The 23876-nt window shown below is 34.1% G+C and overlaps 1 long non-coding RNA gene across 1 annotated transcript; it reads right to left on the reverse strand.

Annotated features, from left to right (window-relative positions):
• Positions 1 to 12138: 12138 nt before the first annotated feature.
• LOC129001821 (uncharacterized) lies at positions 12139 to 22104 on the reverse strand. The gene is made up of 3 exons (XR_008491500.1): positions 21986 to 22104; positions 17550 to 17628; positions 12139 to 14448 (listed from the first exon to the last, which is right to left on the reverse strand). It is a non-coding gene; the product is annotated as an uncharacterized LOC129001821 (long non-coding RNA).
• Positions 22105 to 23876: the final 1772 nt, after the last annotated feature.

A 23876-nucleotide genomic window follows, 5' to 3' on the forward strand; every position in this document is an offset into this window, starting at 1 on the left:
ACTAGCGGTGGCGATCGTTTATTTTATTTTAATTAACTAGTTTCGAAATTACGATTTCTCCGTTCGCTTAACGAGTAGTTTTTACTTCTATTATTTTAATCGATTCGACGTTTTAAGACCCCGAGACTTGTCGTCTAAGTTCTAAACCCCGTCTTTGGCGGGTGAAAGAATCAAGTCTTGGGAGCAGGCTGATTTGAACAATCAGCCACGAATATTAGTATTAAATTTATTTTAAACCTATCACGATAAATTCTCCGTCCGAAGTTATATTAATTAGGCCCCGACGACTCTGTAGGAATTGCTTTTACATTATATTCGATTTTATATTATTTACCTAGACCTTTAGTTAAATATTTTAAAGTTCATTACGAGTATTTATATCACATTGGCTTAAGATTGGATACTCGTCGGCCCTATACAGAGTCATTCTAAAAGTTAGGCAAAATTCTCCACAACACGTTAATGAAGGCTGGGATGATATAGCTCCAACTGGGCGTCTGCAGGATTTCCTGAGCGCTTCTAGAGCTCTGAGCCTTCGATTAAATTTTAATAAATTGATCAGTCAAAGCCGTGACAACTTCGTATCGACCCCTGGATTTTTCTCGGCTCCTTCTGAGCACTCCGGGGAAGAAATTTGAGTGTGGCTGGTTCTAGGGGTAGGCCTAGCCTGACTTGGTGAATACTAGTTTATTCCCCCCTAGAATTTTGCGTCACATATTTTTGGAAAACTGTTGTAATGAATCAATGACTGTTTCCATGGAAACAAACGGCTGACAGTTACATGGCAACGAGTGGGTATATGGAATGAAATGGATCAATGACGTTAGGTACTTTCATACTTAAATAGACACAAGGAAAACTTGATTTTAATTGTAAATGTTGTGAAAAACGAGAAACTATTTATACTTAATGGTAAGATTTTATTAGATTATAATTTTTTTAATAATAAAAGAAACATTAAATTAGCAGTTTATTTCATAACAACAGTAGAAAGCTCTAAAAGCTGTTCCACTGAGTAAAATAGCTTAGGAAATTTCAGATTAGGAAATACTTGATTTTCACCTTATCTTGAAATCACAATGCACACTCTTCAAAATAAAATATATTCATAAAATAATCGGGAAAAATAAATTCCAAGAAACTTATTACTAATGTTTAATTTATTAAAATTTTCATGTAGACTCTTTATGACTGTATGATTATAATACAGTATATCACGACTATATATATTATAATTGTATATAATAGCTTTAGGAAGAGTAGGCCTACTGAAAAAGTTAAATTTTATTAACAATGCTAACCATGGTTCATCAGAGAAGCTGAGATTGCGCTTGTACATGTAAAAGGACATGATGTATATTTTTTTATCTAACTGAATATTCTTCAATTTTTTTATTTGCCTAGCTGTCAATAAAATTGGCCTTTCCGTTACTGAACCTAAATATAGAAAGATTTCACAGTTGACTGGGACCGGAACCGGAAGGAAGTGTGTAGGCGGAAGTTACAGTAATGGCGGAAGTTCCCTCTAGAAAGGAGTATATATTTGTAGACATCACCCTAACAGCTTTCCCCCTGTTGACAATGTATGAGCTGATACATAGGCAATAGAAATTTATCAGTTCTGAAGACCCAGCCTTCATGGTGGTTATTTTTGGTGGAATGTGAATTCAAGATACAAAAGGTTGTATACTAGGCTCCACTCCACTACTCATTCCCGCTCATTTAGACGCAAAGGAACTTTTTTAGTGTCCATAACAATATAACTCACTAACAGTTTACTTATATATATTATATTAATTGACACATAGCTTAATTGTTGTCATACGGTGAAATCGTTGCGGTTTCTAGCGAAAAACATAAGTAATTAAACGTTTAAAATAAACTGCACGTTTAACTGGTTTCCTTCTAACTATTTCAGCCGAGCAATATACCCCTTCTGCTACTAAGCTGCTTTATATTGTCATTTCAAAGTGTGATAGTTATTTTAGAACTACTTCCAAAGCGTTTACAATAGTAAACAAATTTAATGTTCTAGGTTTTCAGGTGGAGAGGAAACAAAATTTAAACGACAAAATTTTCTCCTTGAATGACATATGTGTACTTCGTTGCTTTGTGGTAGGCCTAGAGCTTAGGCTCTGAACCAGGTGATCAACACGAAAATTAAATATTTAGGTAATTGTAAGGATCTAAATACAACTGTTCTGCTCCTTCCTAGTACATATTTGTACTTGAATATTCAGGTATATGATGCATATCCATTTGATATGTACCCTTTTAAATATACAGTATATCAAATGGAAGACCTTATTCAGCAGATATGCAGTATTTTTATGCAACACCAAAAGCAGAAATCATTAATCGAGTAATAAACAACAATTCACTGTAAATTATATGAATTTTTAAAGGCAAACAAGAGCAGGAAAAAATATTATACAGTAAAACTATATGAACTATATTTATATAAAGACGATTAAAATTACTAAACAATGAAAACAATGTTAAATTTGCCATGAGTTTTTAAAAAATACTTGAATTCCTTTAGATAAAATGATACTGTACTCACTTTTGTATTTTAAGGCAATCATAAAATAAAAGCCAAGTAACTTCCCAAAACACATTACATCTCCTTGAATTTTTTATAACACTTAATGGATCCCCCCCATTATCCTTGAGGAAAATGATGAGCTATTTTCGTGATAAATATCTACTAAACTGCGAACTATCCGTAGTATCATCATGCTTTTGTAGCAACGATGTTGCAACATTTAAAACATCTGTAATATTAGGAATTATCCTACTACTGTGATGTGGACCACTCAAAGTATTTACTAAATATTCAATAGTTGTTTACTTTTTGGAAAACTGTTCAATGTATTAAGGTGACTAAAATAAACTTCGATTAGACCGGTGGTAGCAAGGCCACACTAAAAGACGTGGTAGCATAGATTAATTTTATCTATAGTGGTAGCCACCTACGAAACCTAAACTAACCTACGAAAATTATGTAAGTTACTTCTTAATGTTACAACTATATTTTTCACATAACATCATCTGTTATGCGTATTGAAGGTTTATCACATAATTAAAATTAGACGTTTTGTATATTTTTTATTAATATTTTCAGTCAGAATGAGAGTAAACAACATTAATTTACTGAAATGATGAAGTCACTATAGTAGTATATTGTACCTCAAAGCCAGAAAGTAAATGTTTACGGCAGGAGCATGATAATTTCCGCGGCAGGCTTGCCGGGATTTCATGTGAATTATTGTACATAAATATAAGCGTTCTCTTTCGGTAACTTAGTTTTATTTTTGTACATTAATTTTTCATCTAAAACTGGCTAATACTTAAACATTTGAATGGAATTTTAAGTTTAAACCTCATTGAACGCTAATTTTTATTAAAATATTTTAGGAATTGAGTTCAGGTTTTTTAAACAAGTAATATAAGTTTAAATACACATCTTCGATTATATTGAAGATATTGGCAAATGAGTGTAATGTAAAAACTAGTACAAAAGGCCAATATATAATGTTTTTTTACAGTCACTTTCGAAATATTAGATTGCATAACAAGACTAGAAATTGAGTCATTACATATTTGAGACCATGTTAGAAGTGAGAGGTTTTTCGGTCGAGAATTTGTAGAGACCCACTTTCACTCACGTTTTGAACATTAGTGTTCGCTACATTCAAAGACTACTTTTTTGTCTTAATTAAAACAGACATTGGATATTTCTTTATTGCTGTGAGAAACATCACAAAAACACATAGCATATTTCAAGTCATGCCTTCAATTTCAAGTTAATATTTGTTTTGGTTGTACAGTTATGGTTGTTGAAAGTTGAAACAGTTGACAAAACAACAAAATATTTGTTTGTTTACGTCGGCAAAATCCAAAAAAAGATAGTAAACATTACTTCTACATAGTTAACGTTCTTTTCCGTAGTAAGAATGCAATGGTGAATCTCCGCAGCTGATAAACATGTACGAAAACAGGTCATTTCACAGTAGTAGTAAAAGCAATGTTTTCATCTCCAGGCTGTGTTAAAAAATAATACAAAAAGTAAATATGTATTTAATAATGAATTCAATTTAAAGAAAGCCCGATTAAAATATAGTTAGGAAAACGCTTGTGAAATAAAAAAAATATCATATATTGACCTTTTGTACCATAAAATGTTGTACTAAAAAATTAGATGAGTTTAAGGATACTGCTGATAGGCTGAAGTGATACCCTAGAGCCTATCAGGTGACAGTTTTATCACTTTGTAATCGTTTTCCGATACTGATGGTTTGGGTTTAACACATTGAAACTACCTTAGCTCCTCATAAACCTATTGAAAAAGAATATTTCATCACACTAGGACCTCAAGTCAACTTTTGATACGACCTCAAGTTCAATGCCCGAGGTGGAGCCAAAGTTGAAAATGAGTGATGGTTGAAAAACCTCTTTCCTTATTATCTCATTATCCATTATTTCATAAATTGCCCGTTAAGGTCGTAATCCCTGTATAAAGGGAACTTTCCATATACCTAATGTTAAGAATACCTCTGTACTTATTTGTTTGTTATTCTTTCAATTTATTACCTAATTAAAATCAGGTGTGATTTTTTGTTTAGGGCCTACTGTATTCTGTTTTGTTCATTTCAGCTTAACTTAACAAATTAGTTAAGTGACCACAGAATTAAAATTTTAATTCTGTGGTCACTGCAATATAGTTATTCATTATTGTTATTCATTTCATTATTTATTATTGTTACTAGTTTAATTTCTACTACTGTTATTCTTTTCATTGTTTATCGTTGTTAATGCCTTGCACAAAACACAAACATTCACTGTTGTAGCTTTCAATCTTTATCTTTGTAAATTGGTGTATTGCCGTTGGTAAATAAATAAATAGTTAATACTTATGAAGTCAAACGGTGTGAAGCCCGTTTTTAACAGCTAGTGTTGATAAAGACTATGTCAAAGGTGTTGTAGTGAACATACAATACAACTGGACACAATAACTAACACACACAACCCTGCATACCCATTTACCGGTACCGGTACTTAATGTCCTTATTCGATTTTCTTTTGAAAAACTATTTAAAGTAAAATTTTAAAGTAAAAATAAAATGCCCCTCGCCACAGCAAACCTTTAGCCTCAGAGAATGTCCATGTCCTAGCTAGATTTCCACTAATACTTAGGTTTTCTGCTAAAGGGGTGGTAATGAAGAGAGTTTTCTTTATTTAAAAACTGTTATCTTAGTATAAAACAAACAAAATTGCCTTTGGGCAACGCTTCATTATACTAATTATTTTTTTTAGGTACCAGTATGCAATCAGGTTTAGAAATAAATCCAGAAATTCTATATTTTCAGAGTTAAAATTATGAAAACCCCATTTGTATCTCATAAAACCCCCCATAAACCCAAGTGATATTTAAACTATCGGTTACATGATGTCCGTTTATTTTACACGAACACTTTGGCAATGGACAGGACGGGACCAGGTGAGGTAAACATCTAAAGTTACGACGCTTTTAATGTGTTTGCTCCTCGTACACCTGGGATACAGTTACTGCCACGAATTTACTATAACTCTTTACACACCACTGCCCGAACTGCAACTGATAAAATGTTTAAATCAGTACTGAGATTAAAAATAAATATTATTAATAAACACATAATAGTTGGGCGTTATACATATGATGACCTTAGCTGAATCTCAATAGATTAATGCATGCGGAAACGTAGAGTAATACTATCATAACTAAAATATATACTTTGAGTTTGGAATGATCAAAAATTGGTTAAGAACGAAATAGAAAATTTCATCACAATTTAAGTTTAACCTCTAAGTGACACTTGAGTGTTTTTTTTTTTTTTACTAAAACTAGCATGACCGTTGAAGATTGGAACAGAGTGCCTGCAGGTTAGTAAAGCCATTATAGTATATATAAAAGTATACATAAATAACTAAAACTTCCCTGTGTTTATTTATAAGATCAACAATGCTATTTTCCAGTTTATCAGTGTTCACGACACTTTTTAGAGTGGATAGACACGTATATTATCAGTGCGTTTGAACATAAAGAAAATGCAAGAGTTTGGTCACATGCTTGAAATGACATTCAAAGTTTGACTTGAGCTCTTCTACATAAGGGCAACAAACACAAGACTGCGGTCAAACTTGGATTAAGCCTTCTCATGGGAAATCACCCAACGTGTGTAACTCTGCTTCTTTCATCGTACGAGCTAAGGGCTGCCTAGTTTACTTTGAGAGAATTGTTTCGGATAAATGTATGTTGGTGTATTCACATAGATTGTCTTACAACTTGTATCCTTCTTACTCATCGGTCAGTGAGTTGTTACCTGTACATACATAGGCTCTAGTTACGAACACATTACTTACGATAATGCTAGGTCTACAGCGTGTGGCATTATCATTATCACTTAGAAAAAATCCATTTGCGATAAGTGGGATTTCAACCCAGAACTTCTGGGACGAAAGTCTGACTCTCTAGGTTTTATATGTACCTAAAGTAGCTATAATTATTGACTTGAAATTTTAGTGTTGCCACTTACTAGATGAGGGAGAAAATTAAACTTTGATAGTTTAATTTTTGAAGAGCACATTCAACTATTTTATCTTTGAGTAGATGAGTGACTGAGCTGTATCACACCTCGTTAAGTATAATGAGCGAGTAACATTACAAAAATGCAATGCTATATTTTTGAACTACATTGATTATATTTACTACTTTTTAGGGGGTGGTTAACATTAAAATGTTATGAGTAACATCAAGTCATCAAAACATCAACTAGCTAAAAATTTGGACACTTAAATATAAATACTTTGTCAATTAAACACATTCGTATTTTTATGTATATTAAAGATGTCTACATGGCCTTACCAAATTACCATGCTTAACTTTTTGTTCAAGCTGCAAATGAAATACAACCCGTAATACAGGGGTGCCCATCCCCCCCTAGACTCATGACGCACCCCCCCCCCCAATTGAGCAAGAGCCCCCCCCCCCATAATTAAATGATATACACAACAAATGAGAAACATTATTCCCCCGCCCAGCACTATTTGTAAAACAATAAAAGAAGTTTTATAATTTTTTAGATATTTTAAATTCAAACCCAGTTAATCTATATAAATAAAGTTATAGTTTTGTCTGTACATTGCTCAGAATTATACATATTTTGGGTTATTTATGTTTTATAGATTGAAGAAGTTGAAACATGTCTTATCTCCATTTATGTCCGTCTGTCACGGCCCAGAAGGCATTTTATGAAGCCTACTCTTGGCCTACTCTAAAGAAAACTAGAGTACCGATTATGATTATAATGGTTTAATTGTATCCACATGATTGGCGAGAGAGTCCTTATAGCCATTAAAATATGGCCTCACTATTTTGGAAATAAAATAACGGAGGATCAAAAATACAATTTTGTGTGATTTTTCTAGTTTATTTTCTCCATGTTTACTACATACGTCATTAATTTATGAAATACTAATAATCTGTTAAGAGAACACGTCATATAATATGAAATTATGAACAGCTGTTTTGATAAAGATTCCTTTTCCTAGCTGTCACTGATATGTTTACATAAATTTTCTTTAAGAATACTGTGTAGGCCGTAACCATTTCCGATCACGTTTGTAAGCAAATCCAAAACCAAGTGAGATTAATAACCGTGTGGCTTTGGCTTACATAACGGGTTTGATTTATCACGAGTACTAATATGTAACTGTAAATTAAATTAAATAACTAGCCATCATCCAGGTCGGGAACCGGAGATTCTGTGTGTATCAAGTTGTACTTGAATTTTGATTACAGGGAAAAGACCGTGAATCAGTTTTGTACAGGACTGGAAAACTTATCTTTCTATATAAATAAAATTAGAGTTTTATAAGTCACCTTAATTTAAGGAATTTTTTATTGCCAGAATATCCATAACGAATTGTTAGCGTCTTTCTCGATATAACGATCCCCTCTCCCTCCCTTTAGAAACATCACAGCTCCTTTGATGAAAATGAAATTGAAACAACGCTTGCGCCAACAATCGTCTGCTCCGTTATACACTTCTGTCGGCTGCTATGCGCTATGTTACAGGTATTTACTCAGGGGAGGTATAGAAGAGGCTACGATGACACAGGACTAGTAGTCCTGACGATGACAGCTGAGATCTTCTTATTAGCTGAGGGAACGCCATTACCGTAACAAAACGTTCAACAGCCATCGGCCTCGGTGGTCTATTGGTTAGTGTGCCGGGCTGATATACTGTAGGTCCCGGGTTCGAATCCCGCTGGTAGCGTTAACTTTTTGTCCAAGATTTTTTTATTATCAGCAAGTTTGGTTGGTTTGGTTTGGTTATTACAGTTTAATTTTATTATTAAGTCATTATACAATTTTAATTGAGCAATTTCTAGTTTTATTTAATAAACAGAATTATTTTTCCGATTACTACACTTTTGTTATATTATTTCTTTATCAGCAAGTTTGGTTAGTTCGGTTAGGTTATGATAGTTTAATCTTATAATTAAAAAATAGTAAAATTGAATTTGAGGCATTTATAATTTTATTTTATGAACAGAACTATTTTTGCGATTAGTAAACCTACATTGCCTACTACAGCGCTGTTCACGGAGGAATTTTGAACTAAATGCCTCATTTGTACCTCCCTAAGTCAGACCCTATGTTACAACAGATTTCAGATACAACAGCTGGGGAATGATGACAATATAATGCTTAGTAAACTGTGATTGAGTGATAACCATGGTAACTTTAGTAAGGCTGTGATTGGCCAATGAGTAGGCCTAAATATGGCGACTTGTTGAATTTGCGTATGAATTGAAGAGAAACCTATTGATGAACAGAAGAACAAAGAAAGAGAATAACAAGATTGTTCTCGTTACATTCTTTTTTAAGAGTGTTTTAACTATTTCTAAATTTTACACTTTTTTATTACTTATCTATCAATTCCTATGCTGTGATACAGCACCTATCGGTAGCCTATCTGTCTATCATGAGCAGTACCTACCTTATAACACTTTCTAAAGGTTCCTTTAATATTTACGTTATTTATAGCAATGTAATGTTTGGCTAGTGATTAGTTGAGTTTGAGTAAGCTGCAATTTTAAACGTTGCCGTTTGTACAACTGAACCAAGATAAATGATTTGAAATTTACAATAATAATGATTGTGCAATATTGAATTTTGTTTATAAAAATGTAAATCGTGACTTAATGGATGTTTACAGCGTTTTAATGAGTTTTTAATCTGTTTTTATACTATATTGGATTAACCGTATTTTTCATTCCCCCCCTCTCCCTATTAACTCAGGTAATCGAGTATACACAATAGTGTAAAGTATTGTAGCCTATGCTACTTGCTACTTGATTGTATTTTAACGAGCTTTATGTCAACAAAGCGTTCTGCTGTGCTTAAGTCGCGGTGTAGCTGGACGTGTCTGTACCACGCGTTATCTTTTATCTATCACAGCAGTTGAGCCATCCCGTGCCCTCCCTCTTAGATATCACGTATTGCTAATCTTAAATAATAACTTTCTACACGAATCCTAAACAATCCTAAAATCCTATTTTAACTAATTTAATTCTATAATATAACTATTGTCATTAATTATCCACTTTCTATCTGGCAATTTCGTAATGTATTTTGGATTGTCGTCACGTTGAACACTGTTGCAATTAACTTTAGCCCCCCCCCATTTGAATTTTTTGAGCCCCCCCCCAAGAATTTCAATGACGCAGTCTGCGTCACGGCCCCCCCTTGTGGGCACCCCTGCGTAATAGCCAAGTGGAACTCTGAGAGGAAATATAAGTTAACTTCGTAAGAGAAACCTTTTAAAAAGTTTACCGTTTTCTAAACTTTCCTTTTTAAAATTATCGAATAGCCGAGCTTAAAACAAAGTAAATGAGGGGATAAGTAAGTTTTCACAAACAATGATTTGGGTTAGGACTACATTTAAATTAGCAGTTCTAATAAATTTTATATACTTTTATACAGAGATATACTTATAATTTTTTTTTTAAGTTGAGGTGTATCAGACGCAATTGGGCAGTATTTTACTAAAGCCATTTTAGTGAAGTAAGATTAACATTCATTAACCACAAATTTAACATGCTTCCTTATTGATTCTTGCACCTATGAAGTATCCAAGAGCTTGTATGTATGTTTTGGTAATATAATGCAAAGAGTATAATATTTATATTAATTTTCATAAATAAGAGGCATAGTAGACATCAATCACTCAAACCAAAAAAAGGTATCATAATTTAGCGTTATGGAAAATGCAATTTTTAGTACCTAATGGTAAACCAGCTCAACCAATCAGTCTTATTTCAAGACGGTTGCATCCACTAAACCATTTTTTTTTCAGTAGCAGATTCTTTCAAACTTTTTTTTATTAAAAATCTTTTTTGTTTTAGCAACATCTTGTGTTACTATAATTGCATGCGCTTTGACAGTTTGTGCTAAAAACTCATAGAAGTTGTAAATACAAAAATATATATCGGACATATTCTCACAACACCATAGTTGCTGAGGCAATAAGACAAAGATGTAAAACTTGAGAGGAAATATCCCGGGGGAAATAACTCGTGTATGCTGTAACATTTGCACTTTCCACTTCTGGTTTAATCTTTCGATTTATTTCAAATTAGGTGTGTAATAGTGACATTCTATGAATAATCATTTATGTTTAAGTTACATTAATTTAGTTTTTAACATTTTTGTATCATATTTTTGACATGTCATCTACCATTGAGGAAACTCCTCTGTATATGGTGTAATTTGTGACAATTTACATGAATAAATGAATAAATGAATTTATTAAAAACATCAATGTGTATTTGACAGTTAATTTACTAAAAGACGGTTTACTTATTCATACATACAAATTTAGTCATACGTTTCAATTCAATTGTTTTTTTCCTACAGTTACCTGACAAAGTGGGGTTCCTTGCACTGAATATAGCATGTAGCTAATTCCTGCATTTAATTACATTGCTGCACTCATTTTACTTTGTCGCACTCCAGTATTTCAAACAAACAACACAAAATAGTGTGCTTGTATTAGGCAAGTAAAACGTGTATGCTTGAAAACAAATTGGCAACGCTTGAAGATAAACTATGATCAGCTCTGGTGCAGTGTTTAAAAACCTTTTGGCTATTGATACGGTACTACTATTTACTTTACTTATTATATAAACTTGTTGTTGTGTGTTAACATTCTATTGTCGTTCAACACTTGGGTAGCCTAAAATTTGTTGTTTAGGTTTTGAAAGCCTAATAATTATTTATATGCTTAAAAAATTAATTATTTAACTGCAGTAAAAATATAATGTGTAACACAAGCGCAAAGTGGCATAATGACTGGGACGGGTGGCGTCCTGTAATCCAGCTACTAGGAGGTGACAAATTGTGGATATTTATAGGCATGCACTACTGTGGATGCGATACTCCCCAGTGTGGATTAACGTCCGCACGGGTGAGTACTACGACTTTTCGCAGTACTATCCTGATAATTAGACCAATTCGTAATTACCAAGGCAAAAATGTGGTTCGGATTCCACTATAAACTGTAGGTCCCTTAGTTGCCATTAGCTGTATGGGCTATTAATTAACAGCTGTGTCTAAGGAATGTCGGCCTTAGTCACTAACAAGACTATCTTCATTCATACTTGGCTTAAAATACCTACTTTGTATGGTCGCCATTTCATAGAACAGTATTAACAGTTACACAAATAATTATTGATCCGATTGCTTACATACAATCAAAGTGTAGAATAGAGCAAAATGTGCGGCAATTTGTATTCCCTCCTAGGGAGAAGAGGCTATAATTTTGAAAACAGCTGTTTTTGCTGCAGTGTGACAGAAAATTGTTATAGCACAGCTGACATCAATAAAAAATCTGTCTATGAAGGTAATCAAAATTATTCGTGTAATATTGTAATTTATAAATACCAGGACAATCAGAAGTTGTATATTTTATATTTTTCAATTGCAAATTATCAACTTTACGATTTTTATTAGGTGAAAATGTCAATATTTAAACTGGTAAAAAAGGAAAACACTAGCAAAAACAAAGGTTTGTATTAAATTGTTTTATTTTTTTATCATACAATGTAAATAATATACTACCATAAAAATGTTCTGATTCCACTGGTTAATTTAGTTTCTTACGGCATTTTAACAACACAAAATATTTCTTGACACATATTAAATTTAATGTTAGTAGCTTTACTTGTGCTTTGGATTGGAGTAGATACCTTTAACTTATAACATGTCCTTCAAAGTTGCTACAAAACCAACTTGTATTACAAACAAAAATTCATATTGCCCGTAGTTGATTACATTACAAAAATAAACAGCTTTAAAAATGTCTCTTCATTCTCGAACACACTAATCATTTTACATCTAAAACTTACAAAAACATTTTTACTAAAATAATTTAAATGTAAAAAAATTTTTACTAAAAATTACAAACACACTAAATTCTTTTATGTAAGAATTAAATTACAAAATCAATACAAACAGCAAAGCCTACTTCAATGTCTACACATGTTGTTAATTTAAATGAACTATAGTGGAACCTTGAAAAGAAGACCCTCGATAACAACTCACCCTTGATAACAAGTGTCATTTTCAAATCCCCTTAAAATTATTTTACCCCGATCACATGTTATTACAAACCTCGATAAGAAGTCAACCTTGATAACAAGTCTTATTTTATAATCCCCATGAGAGTCTTGTTATCAAGGTTCTACTGTATTAATAAAAGTCTTATTCTTCAGACATGTAAACCTTTACATTTAGTATTCACTCTTTAATAGTATTAAGAGTTTTGTGAAATAGAAAAACGAAAAACTATTGATTAGATTATTAACTTTTTTAAATAAGTGTCGTTAACAAATGAAAAGTATTAACTCGAAGGCTGCTAAAAGTAAAAACTTTTAGGTACACCTGTCATTTTTTGTTAGCCTATGGAATTTACATTAAATGTCAATAGGATAACTATTCCTAGCAAAAAAAAAATAAAAAATGTAAAACATGTACAAACTTTATCTGCTTGTAACTTTATCTGACAAACTTCCCGTTCTTTAGGCGGGTTGGTCTGGAAGCGGACATGACATGGGCATGTGCAGCAGTATCACGATTGCAAACCTGCGAACCTTACTTTCAAATCTTCAAGTTAACCTCTTCTACATATTTAAATTAACTATACATGTAAATATGTAATTGCAATGAACTGCAGCATTTGACTACGTATAAATTTCAATAAATTTTAAAAAGCAATTAAATTCAGCAAGACAAATTATCCAACCTTGGAACTTTCAACTAAATTTTCCTTATGATATGACACTATTATCTGTAGCCTATGGTTTTATAGTATGGTGAAGCATACCATTTTTGCATGTTGTTTCAGACCATCAAGACGTTTAAAACTTCTTTTACATTTAGGACACTTGTGAGGTTGAGAAGCTAGGCCTAAATGGATTAGATTAATGTGCCTAAGCAAATTGTTCTTACGTGTAAATGATTTACAGCATTCCGCACATTCATATATTTCCCCCTGGACTGTATGTGCAATCTCTTCGTGGCGTTTTAGGTTATAGTCACTACAAAAATCTTTACCACAAGTACCACACTCATATTGTTTAGAACTGTTGTTCTCAACAATATGCATGGCTTTGTGGCATTTTAGTGCATCCTTACAAAAAAAAACTTTACCACAAGTACCACACTCATACCGTCCAGATCGGTTGTTCTCTCCCCTATGTTCCCTGTGCCACTCTTGGTGGCGTTTCAGGTTATCACTACAAGAAAACTCCTTACCACAAATAGCACATTTTAGCGTCTTTAAATGCACCTGGACATTATGTATCAGTTCTTCGTGGCGTTTCAGGTTATATTTACGAGCAAAAACTTTAGCACAAGTACCACACTCATATTGTTCAGATTTGTTGTTCTCAACCCTATGCTCCGCTTCGTGGGATTTCAGTGTATCCTTACGAGAAAAAAATTTACTACACATAGCACATTTAAGTGTCTTTATATGCTCCTGGAAATCATGTCCATATTTTTCATGGCGTTTCAGGTTATCTTTACGGGTAAAAACTTTACTACAAGTACCACATTTAAGCGAATTAACTGAGCGAGTCATTTTATGGGTCTTCAAACTTCAAATGCTGCAAGAGAACACACTGGGTAAATTCCAAAGGTTGTCCCTTATGAGCAGGAGTTTGGCTTATTATATCCCTGTTCAGGGCTGAGTGATACCTCTGTTATACTTGGAACATTCCTATTGTCTTTTACCAGAGTTTACCCTCTCCATGTTTGAGGTCGTTCTTCTTCATTGGGATACTAGAATCCCTCCCCACTTCTTGGTATTTCATTTATAAACATTGTCACACAAAGAAGATCTGAAATAAAGTAGAAGTTTTTAACAAACAATAGTATTTTTATGTACATGCACAAATTGTAAGAATTTTATGTTCAAGATCTATTAGATTTATTTATTAATGTCAGTTAGTAGGCTTCAGTTTACTGAATAATCAATCACTGAAAAATGTCAAATGACCACAAATAGTACTAGAATTTACTTTACGCCACACTACACTATTTTGACGAACTTCCCACGCAAGGATTTAGTCCAGAAAACAGCTGTTTGCCGCCAGCTTATTCAAATGGGGTTTCATTGCGTAATACTGTTCTGCAATGAGTTTTACCGGACACCAATCAGCTGATTATACTGTATTTGCGTGGCAATGATTGGTTATAAACAAAAACATAACCTCTCTTGGAGGTTATGACTGGTGATGTGTAGTCCTTTAGATGGTGGAAATATATAAGGATCTGGACGAATTAAGTAGTATGGCGTAAACTATCGTACGTAACTCGTCCAAAATGTGTGTACCGGACTCGTATGGTAATCCCGTACTCGACTTCGTCTCGCACGGGAACGACCACACTCGTCCGGTAAACATTTATTTTCAGGACTAGTAACGTAATATACTATTAACTCTGCTATCAAGGGTAATTAAATTTTTTTCATCAAACTGTCCGGAAAGCAGCCGTTTTTAGTTATCTAAATCGTCAGCAAAAGGAAACGGAAAAAACATATGATAAATTTCTCAGTTTGCTAACCTTAAACTTTTATCAGTGCATTATGAAAACGCTGCTAATCACTATTGAGATGGATAGATTATAAATATATTTAAAGTTATGTTTGTAAACAACAGAAATGTAAACAATGATGACGTCTTAGTATATCCTCAAATTATGTGGTCTATTTTTGTGGTCAATCTATAAGGTTATTTCCACAAAAACATGAAAATAGTTGTATCACACGGAGCAAAAGAGTTTTTGACACTTATCATTTCCAAGCTTGGCTGCACCTTGCTTGTAAAACGCGATAGCGTACCAAAAAAGCAACTTTTGCTCCTGGTGATGAAAACTACTATCTCTAGTGGTTGTAAAGGTTACCACAAAAATGTCTACTTTTGTATTGTTTATATATGTGTCTCTATGGACTTATTTAAAGGTAAGCCTGCTTTCCTGTAAATTTCCTTAATAATTCCTGGCAAATGCCCTATATCTTTTGATCAGATAATTTGATATTACAGTAGAACCTCGGTTAACCGAGCCTCGCTTAACCGAGACTCCGGGTTAACCGAGGCCGTCCTCGAACGATTTTTTTTATTTAAAAAGCAAAAGAAACACGCACAAACTACGTACAGTAATGAGCGTTTGGGTGCTCCTTTTATCGCAATACGCACGCTAGCCTGCAATGCGTTAAAACTACTGTACAGTAAAATGTTGGCAACTGTTGTGTTTCCTCGGCCAAATATTTGCGTAGCTTAGCGCTTATCTTTGCCGAATGCATACGGCACTGTCACCCGACACCGCTCGCCAGAGCAGCTGCAGGTGTTGTAACCCGACACCGCTCGCCGCCGGACCAATGCGAACTGTTTCAATGCCGAGACGCGACTGAGCCACTCGCTCTCCCCACCACCCCGATTCGACAAAAGTTTTTTTTACAGCGATGAATCTGATGGGGCGACTGAGAAAATGTCACATACAGAAGGTCTAAGAATGATCGAGGGAGCACTGGCATCACTGAGCTATAATTCTAACTGGAGGTAGCACTGAATGTCAAAGATGCGTGTCGCCAGCCGCCATGTTTGCGTGAGGTGTGAGTTAAAATGAAGCCATGTTATTGGATGAAAAAACTCACTGCTATGCAAACCTAGTTATAGAAGCCATGTTAATGGATGAAAAAACCTGCTGCTATACCAACCTAACAAAATCAGCGACACGCTTTTGACAGACTTCTGCAATGGCAGTGCTACCTCCAGTTATAATTTTAGCTCAGTGACTGGCATACATTGAACAACAAGAAACCGCAACAACAAACGATTTAGTTTGGCTGCGACGCTGGCGCAACAGGGCGGCTAGCCTAAGATCCTCTAATCTAAGTCAAAAAACAATAACTGATTTCTTTGGGAAAAAAGATTAGCTTACTTTGTTTATTTTTGTACAAAGTACAGTAAATTAATTTTCATTTCTTTGATTTAATTTTGTAAACAGGAATACTGTACTGTAACTAAACTTCTGTACATTGTGTAGCCTATATCATACGTATTCAGTTGTGCAATAAATTGAGTGTATATTAAAACAGTGTTTAGTATTGTGAGTGTTACCGTTTCCTCTCACGTTTTATTGCGTACTAATAACATTTCTTGTACTAATAAACTAAACAACAGTTCAGTTAATAACTTTTGTTCATGTTTTAGTATATCTTGAGCTATTTTTAGCCCCGGTAACGATTTTTAGGTTACGTTCCGTGTTATCCGAGGTTCGCCGTATCCGAGGTACCCTCGGTCCCAATTACCTCGGTTAACCGAGGTTCTACTGTACTAGTTTAAGCATGGTTTAATAGCTGTTTACATTACAAGTGTAGTAAGAGCGTTTTTACATCACGCAGGTGAATGTTGTGCAACGAGCGGAAGGGAGTTGCATAATTTACCTAAGAGATGTAAACACGCTCTTGCGCAACGTGTAACGTACAAGATTTTACCTGACCCGACAATAAAAATGGGGTTAAAGATACATTCTTTATTACCCTCCCTGTAGCAGCAAACCTAGGTACTCATTAAACCTAATGTTGTTGAAATTTCATTGAAAATCAAATCAGGCAAATGAAAATTTGTTTAGTCTGCAGGTTTTTTGCAGCTGGTGATATTTGATTTTTTGAATCAAAACCTAACCATGCAGGGAAACTTTAAATATTGGTGGCCCTCTTCTAAAAAAGTTTTGGAAAATGTTTTCTGATGGGTTAATTTTGCAATGTCCGACTTGCATACTGACCTTGCCTGTCTTATTTGTATAACAATTAATTATGGTTGATGTCATAGTACTGTATGTTGTGAGTTTGTTTGTAGCCTAGTTTCACTATGAGATCAATTAAGCTTTAAAATGACACCTAGCTCAAGTATCAAAATGTAAGTATAAAATAATTTACCTTTTATAAATCCAAGTAGTGACAAGATCTGGCATTCGGATGCAATCATCAATTTCTCTGCCACAGTCTCTGATTATAACTGAAACATTAAGTTAAACTGTATTGTGAACAAGATAATTTTACAGGTAGGCTACTTTCTATTGTTTTAGAGAACTTCCTTTAAAGTTTATTTATTTGCTGGCAATGAAGAAATCTCGTTAAACTTATATTTTTGTCCCTAAGATGAAGTGTGAAATAATTTGTCCAGTGGTATTTAATGTGTTAACCCTGTATCTGCCGCATTAGATTCACTTACGGCTAGCTCACACATGGCTCTTTTACTTGCTGCGACTAGAGTCAAGTCTACTAATTGCTATGTGCAAACGGAAAGTAGCGGCAACTAGCAATTGCCAGGGAGTAAAAATTAAATCACACAGAAAGTCAGACATGTCCAACTTTTATGGCAAATAGTCACTAGCAGCCCTCCTTAAAGGACACTGTTCACACCGTCGTAGCCAGGCATCTTGCTACGTTTTCGGAATACGTCGCTGATGTAGCTCTTAATGTTATTTAAATGAGGGTGTTTACACTGACGTAATTATACATGATTCACGCAAGCACCGTAGCTTCGGCTAGCTACACGTAGCCTGCACCCCTAAATAAATGCATGTGCACTATCGTAAACTGGGCTGTTAACGTAACCCTCAAACCTATAATATGATCTAAACTTTTCAATGTTGTTCATAAAGCCGGTAGGGTGTATTACACAGTTATATATATATATATATATATTATTAAATAAGGTTATATGATGATATTATAGGTATGGAAACCTTTAAACCAATTGTCTTTCATGCTGTAGGCCTAGTCATGTTTTGAGGTGTCTTCTTTAAGGTATAATATTATAAATTTTGACAAAATCTATTGTAGGCTAACTCATGTTATTTAATGATGAATAAAGACAATAGACAAGACAATAGACAAAAGACAAAGCTTTATTGTACATAACGCCTGATACAATAATTACAAAAGTAATTCCCAAGCTGGTATATGGTCAATTTATATCTAATTTATATCTAGGTTCCTTAATCTAAAGCTTTGATTTGATTTGATTGATATATATATATATATATGTTATTATAGTCAATGACTTAGGCTAGCTGAAAATAGAAACGCACCTGGCGAGTCAACTCGAAATGAGCGTTTTTTTTATGCTGCCCATGAACATTTTGCACCAGCTTTTGTTGTAACTGTTTCGTCCGGAAATGCTGCTTGCCACAGTCCTGGTCCCACTGGTTCCAGTTATCATCATCCATTTTCATGATTGTTTACAAACAGAGGTGCCCATCCCCCCTAAACCCAGAGGCGCAATCCCCCCCCCAAGCCAAAGGAGTAGTCCCCCAATTTATGTTGTCGTCTATTTAAACCTATCCTCCCCCCATCAATTTATCTGACAATTTCCCTTTACCTCATAAAACGAGTATTTAAAGTATTTAGTAAACTTGAGGTACAAAAAACAAACTTGCTGATTGAGAATCAAAATTAAATGTTTAATAGGAAACGTCATTTAACAATACATATCTAAGTAATGGTTGAATTAGAAGTTTTTCAATTTACAAAATTCCGAATTTGTATTGTCAGCCAACATGTGCTCAGTATTGCTATAGACAACGTCTTCAACACGTTTAACAATAGGCCTATACTCGGTGAATTACTCTACTCCAACACAGTACTGTAACTGTACAATATATTAGGTGGATTTAATGTTTAGAGGGTATTAAGAATTCAAACAGCTTTAAGTGTATTAATAATACTTTGGCAAAAAGTATCTTAATTGTTTCAAAGTCTTTTGTTGGCAGAGTCACAAAATAAGTCAGACTTGATGCTCGCCACTTCCAGGCTGCCTTCTACAAAAATCGCCGGGCAAAATACCATGCCACCAGAACAAAAGGTTTTTGTGACGAAGTAATCTTATAATTCATTTTGATAGCCCCAGGATTGCCTTTTATGACTAAAATGGTAGGAACGTATTTTGTCAGACAATCCGTTTGTACACAAAACACGAAACTATAACAGATAGGCCTATCAATCCACACGTGTATATTGCCGCGGGAAGGACTGGAAGTAAACTGAATCAGGTTATGACGGAAAGACGTGGTCTCTGGATTGTCGTCTGCTTTATCAAAAGCTGATATTGGACTAATTGTAGTGATGGAGTATGTTGAAAATATAACGGGATTCATAATTGAGTTTTCCATTCAAAACTATTGACAATAATAACCAATTTATATGCTGGATATAAATGATGGTCTCGAAATTCTATAGTACTGCACGAAAGGAAATTTTTAAATACTTTGAGGAGTTTGAAATATATGAATACATAAAATTGGGGACAGCACAACATTTTTGAGTGAAAACACTCAATAAATTATGAAAGCCATTATATTTTCATTACTCTTCTCAGTCACTATAACAATAGTCCAATATCAGCTGTTGAAAACGCAGACGACAATTCAGAGACCACGTCGGTCCGTCATAACCTGAACCCGAGTCAGTTTACTTCCAGTCTTGCCGACGGCAATGTACGCGCGTGAATTGATAAGCCTATCTGTAATCGTTTCGTGTTTTGTGTTAAATGTTTGTAACGTATACTGACGACACCTCCAAAAGGGGATTTTTTGTAAATCCTGACTATGGTGGAGTTAAAGAACCAACAAAACATATGTAGCATGTAAAATTCTACACTGGTATGTTAAGGGTTGTCTGACAAGGTGCTTTACCATTCTTAGAAGCAATCTTAATTACGAACGGCAAAATGTTGGTGTTGATAGTGAGCTACTTTTAGTGAGAAACACTTTTTCGGGCTGCTTGTACAAAATTATACAGCCATTATGACAGCTAGCAAAAATTAAATATCCCCCCCCCAAAATCCCTTAAAAATAGTCCCCCCCAAAAATTCATGTGGCGCAAACGCGCCACAGTACCCCCCTCTGGGCACCCCTGTTTACAAATGGTACTTAAAATACTGTAATACCCCGGCCGTAGCAAACCTGCAGACTAAGCCTCGGGTGTTTTTTTTTTTTTTTATATAACTGAATTCTTTAATGAAAGTTTTAAGCATTAAAGGTTTATTGGATGTATTCAGCTACTCTTCTAAAACTACTTTAAAACAGAGATTAGTTCAATTTAGTTTTGATAGGCTATTATTTTACTGGCGACGGTGAATAAAAAACAAACCCAAAAAGAGGTAGGTCTAATGATGTTGGTTGGAACCAAGTGTGCAGGGTAAACTAAAGGGATTGGGAGACAACATAGAAGGATAGCCCACACAGCACATGATATCCTAACTAGTTCCCACATAAGTTATCCTATAGCAATAGATTTTATAAGGCGCACACACTACGTAGGCCTAGTGCTGACTTTACCCCCCCCCCCTCCCAACTTACTCTAGAGGTAGGTATACTAAGTTATGATAATGATACTGTGTCGTCTCCAGTGTCCTCTAGCTGGTGACATTGTCGGTAATATGCTACACAGCTGTATTTTTCTGCAAACTGCCAGCAATAGATTTTGTAAGGCGCACTCCACTACTCTTATTGCTACTTATTGGCTTTACTTTTGCTAGGTTCACACCAACACTTTCCTGTTATATGGAACATTCATTAGGTGCTATCCATGATTTTTTTGATAATCGATATTTTTGTTTTCCGATTCATTACAAATTGACAACTACTGACCTTGTTTAGGCTAAAATAGCATTATATAGATGGATTAGGTACTTAAGAAATGAAACTGTTCTAAGCTAACCTAACATACCAACCAATTTTGCTGTACCATTTAAAATTAAAAATTCCGTTTGATAACAGAAAAGGAAAGTTAAACACTGAATTTTTAAATGTTACACAGCAAGTTTGGTTAGTTAGGCTAGGCCTATGTTAGGTTATTTTTTTTAGAACAGTTTCATTTCATTATTGTTTTTTGATAAGTTACTGAACAATATTTATCGTAGTTGTCAGCTGATATGTTCCAATTTGTTAATATGGATTTAAGTTAGGGCCTACTTATCGAGAAAAAAATCATCGATAATAATTTATGTTCCAACAGGAAAGTACCATCAAAGATTACATATGCTATTTTGCGTAGCATATGTAATCTTTGGTACCATTAACCTTACCAAACAAACTAACCAAAAAACGATAAAAATTCGAATGAAACAATCGAATAATCAAATTTTCATTCGGTTTTTTTTGTGCCAACAGATATACGGAAATCTACCCCTCAGAATCTTAAGAATATTTATGCCTCGGACCAAATCCTGGCATGTAAAGCACTAAGTTAGGCTTAGTTATTATTAATCATATTGTAGGCCTAGACTAGATGCTTGAACTTGCCTAAGCTTCTATACTTATACCTACTACTAAGGCTAATTTTATATTGTTCTTTCATGTTTAACTTACATCATGGTCTTACGAACGTTGTTTGTGAGTAGTAAATTGTTGGCTTCAGTCAGTCTATACGATTTAATTTGAACAAAAGGTAAACAATAAAACAATAAACAAACATTAGAAGAAGGGAAGAAAAGATGAAACTTGGACTTCGGACTTGGAACTTGGAACTGTTCTGTTAACTGTTGAATTTAGCTGAAAAAAACTCACCCAGCTGGCGGCAACTCAACTCAAGAACTCATACATGAGCGTATTTTTGTAGAAATGCCGAATGCCGCGCATGCGCAATTTGCACCAGCTTTTATTGTAACTGCCCGTTATGCTGCTCGGTGCTTGGAATGGGCACACGGGAGGGACTAAGGCTAAAGGTGTAGTGACGTCATATCTCTGTCTTCTCATGAGGCGACACGATTACCGTAACGAAACGATGATTTTTCAGCAGCATTCGTGACCTAGTTGGTAGCGTTTCGGATTTGTGTACAGGAGGTCCCGGGTTCGAATCCCACTGGCAGCACTAATTTTTTGTCAACAAATTTTTCATATCAGCAAGTTTGGTTGGTTAGGTTAGGTTATGACAGTTTAATTTTATAATACTAAATTTAAAAATTAATTTTATAATTAATTAAAAATTATAAGTAATTATTAATTAGATTTTTATCTTATATAGTTTTTATATTGTCAGCAAGTCTGGTTGGTTAGGTTATGTTATGACGGTTTAATTTTAAAAATTAATTTTATAATTTTAAAACAATATTTTATAAATAAAAAGTTAATTTTATAACTAAAAATAAAAAAAAAATAATTTAAAATGTTTCAACATAGCAGTTCTAGCGGCGAACGCTGACACTACAAGATATGATAGCCTTAGTCCCTCCCGTGTGCCCCACCGCTTAGCGCTTGTCACAGTCCCGGTTCCACTGGTTCCAGTTACAAAACGAAACGTAAACAATCCAGTCACAGTTCCTCCGTTCAGTGGTTCAGTCTAGTTTAAGTTCGTAATTTCTCAGTCAAACTGTCAGTCATTTCATTTGGTTGCAGCATACATAAAACCAGTTAATAAAACATACTTTGCAGTCTTCCGTCACTTTATTTACAGTGATATTACATTCAAATTTTTTATATTACACAATATTTTATCAAATTTTTATCGTTCATTTTGATGATTGTTACAATCAGTACGGTACTTAAAATACCGTAATACCCATGTGGCAGCAAACCTGCAAGACTAAGCCTCAGAGTGTTTTTTTTTTTTTTTTTTTTAGTTTCCTTCAATGAAAATTTTAAACTAAGTAAAGGTTTATTGGGTGTTGTCCTACTCTTCTAAAATCACTTGAAAACAGAGATTAGTTCAATTTAGTTTAGGTTTTATTTTACTGGTGGAGAAAATAAAAAACTAACCCAAAAAGAGGTAAAGACCAAGTTTTCAATATAGAGTCTTATGATTAAAAATTGAACTGGGAGGATTATGAATCTCATTTCCTTTTCTTGTGCAGGGTAAACTAAAAGGGATTGGGGGACGGGGACAACATAGTGAAGACCAAGAAGGCCAGCCCATACAGCACAGGATATGGATATGCTGACCTGTTCCCATGGTACATAAAAACAAATGCATTTTGGGCCTTTGGGGTTTTTTTGGGACTTCCTATGGATATTCTCATCTCAGGATGCTACATTAAAACATATATTTTATAATAATGGATGTAAGTTGTTTTTCCAAGTGAAAAGTGCTTAAGAAACATAATTTAACATTTAATAAATTTTTTTCAGACGTAACAAAACAGACCAATTACAGAGCTGCAAATACTAAAGCTTTTAGTCAAAACATTAACCATAAATCATTGTTCTTATTCCTAACAGTAGATTCCGAAGTAAAACAAATAATTCATCAGTTAAAAAACAAGAT

Source organism: Macrosteles quadrilineatus, unplaced genomic scaffold (assembly GCF_028750875.1).
Source record: "Macrosteles quadrilineatus isolate MER2022 unplaced genomic scaffold, UCM_ALF_1.0 Scaffold_8__2_contigs__length_117827958, whole genome shotgun sequence".
Classification (NCBI taxonomy): Eukaryota; Metazoa; Arthropoda; class Insecta; order Hemiptera; family Cicadellidae; genus Macrosteles; species Macrosteles quadrilineatus.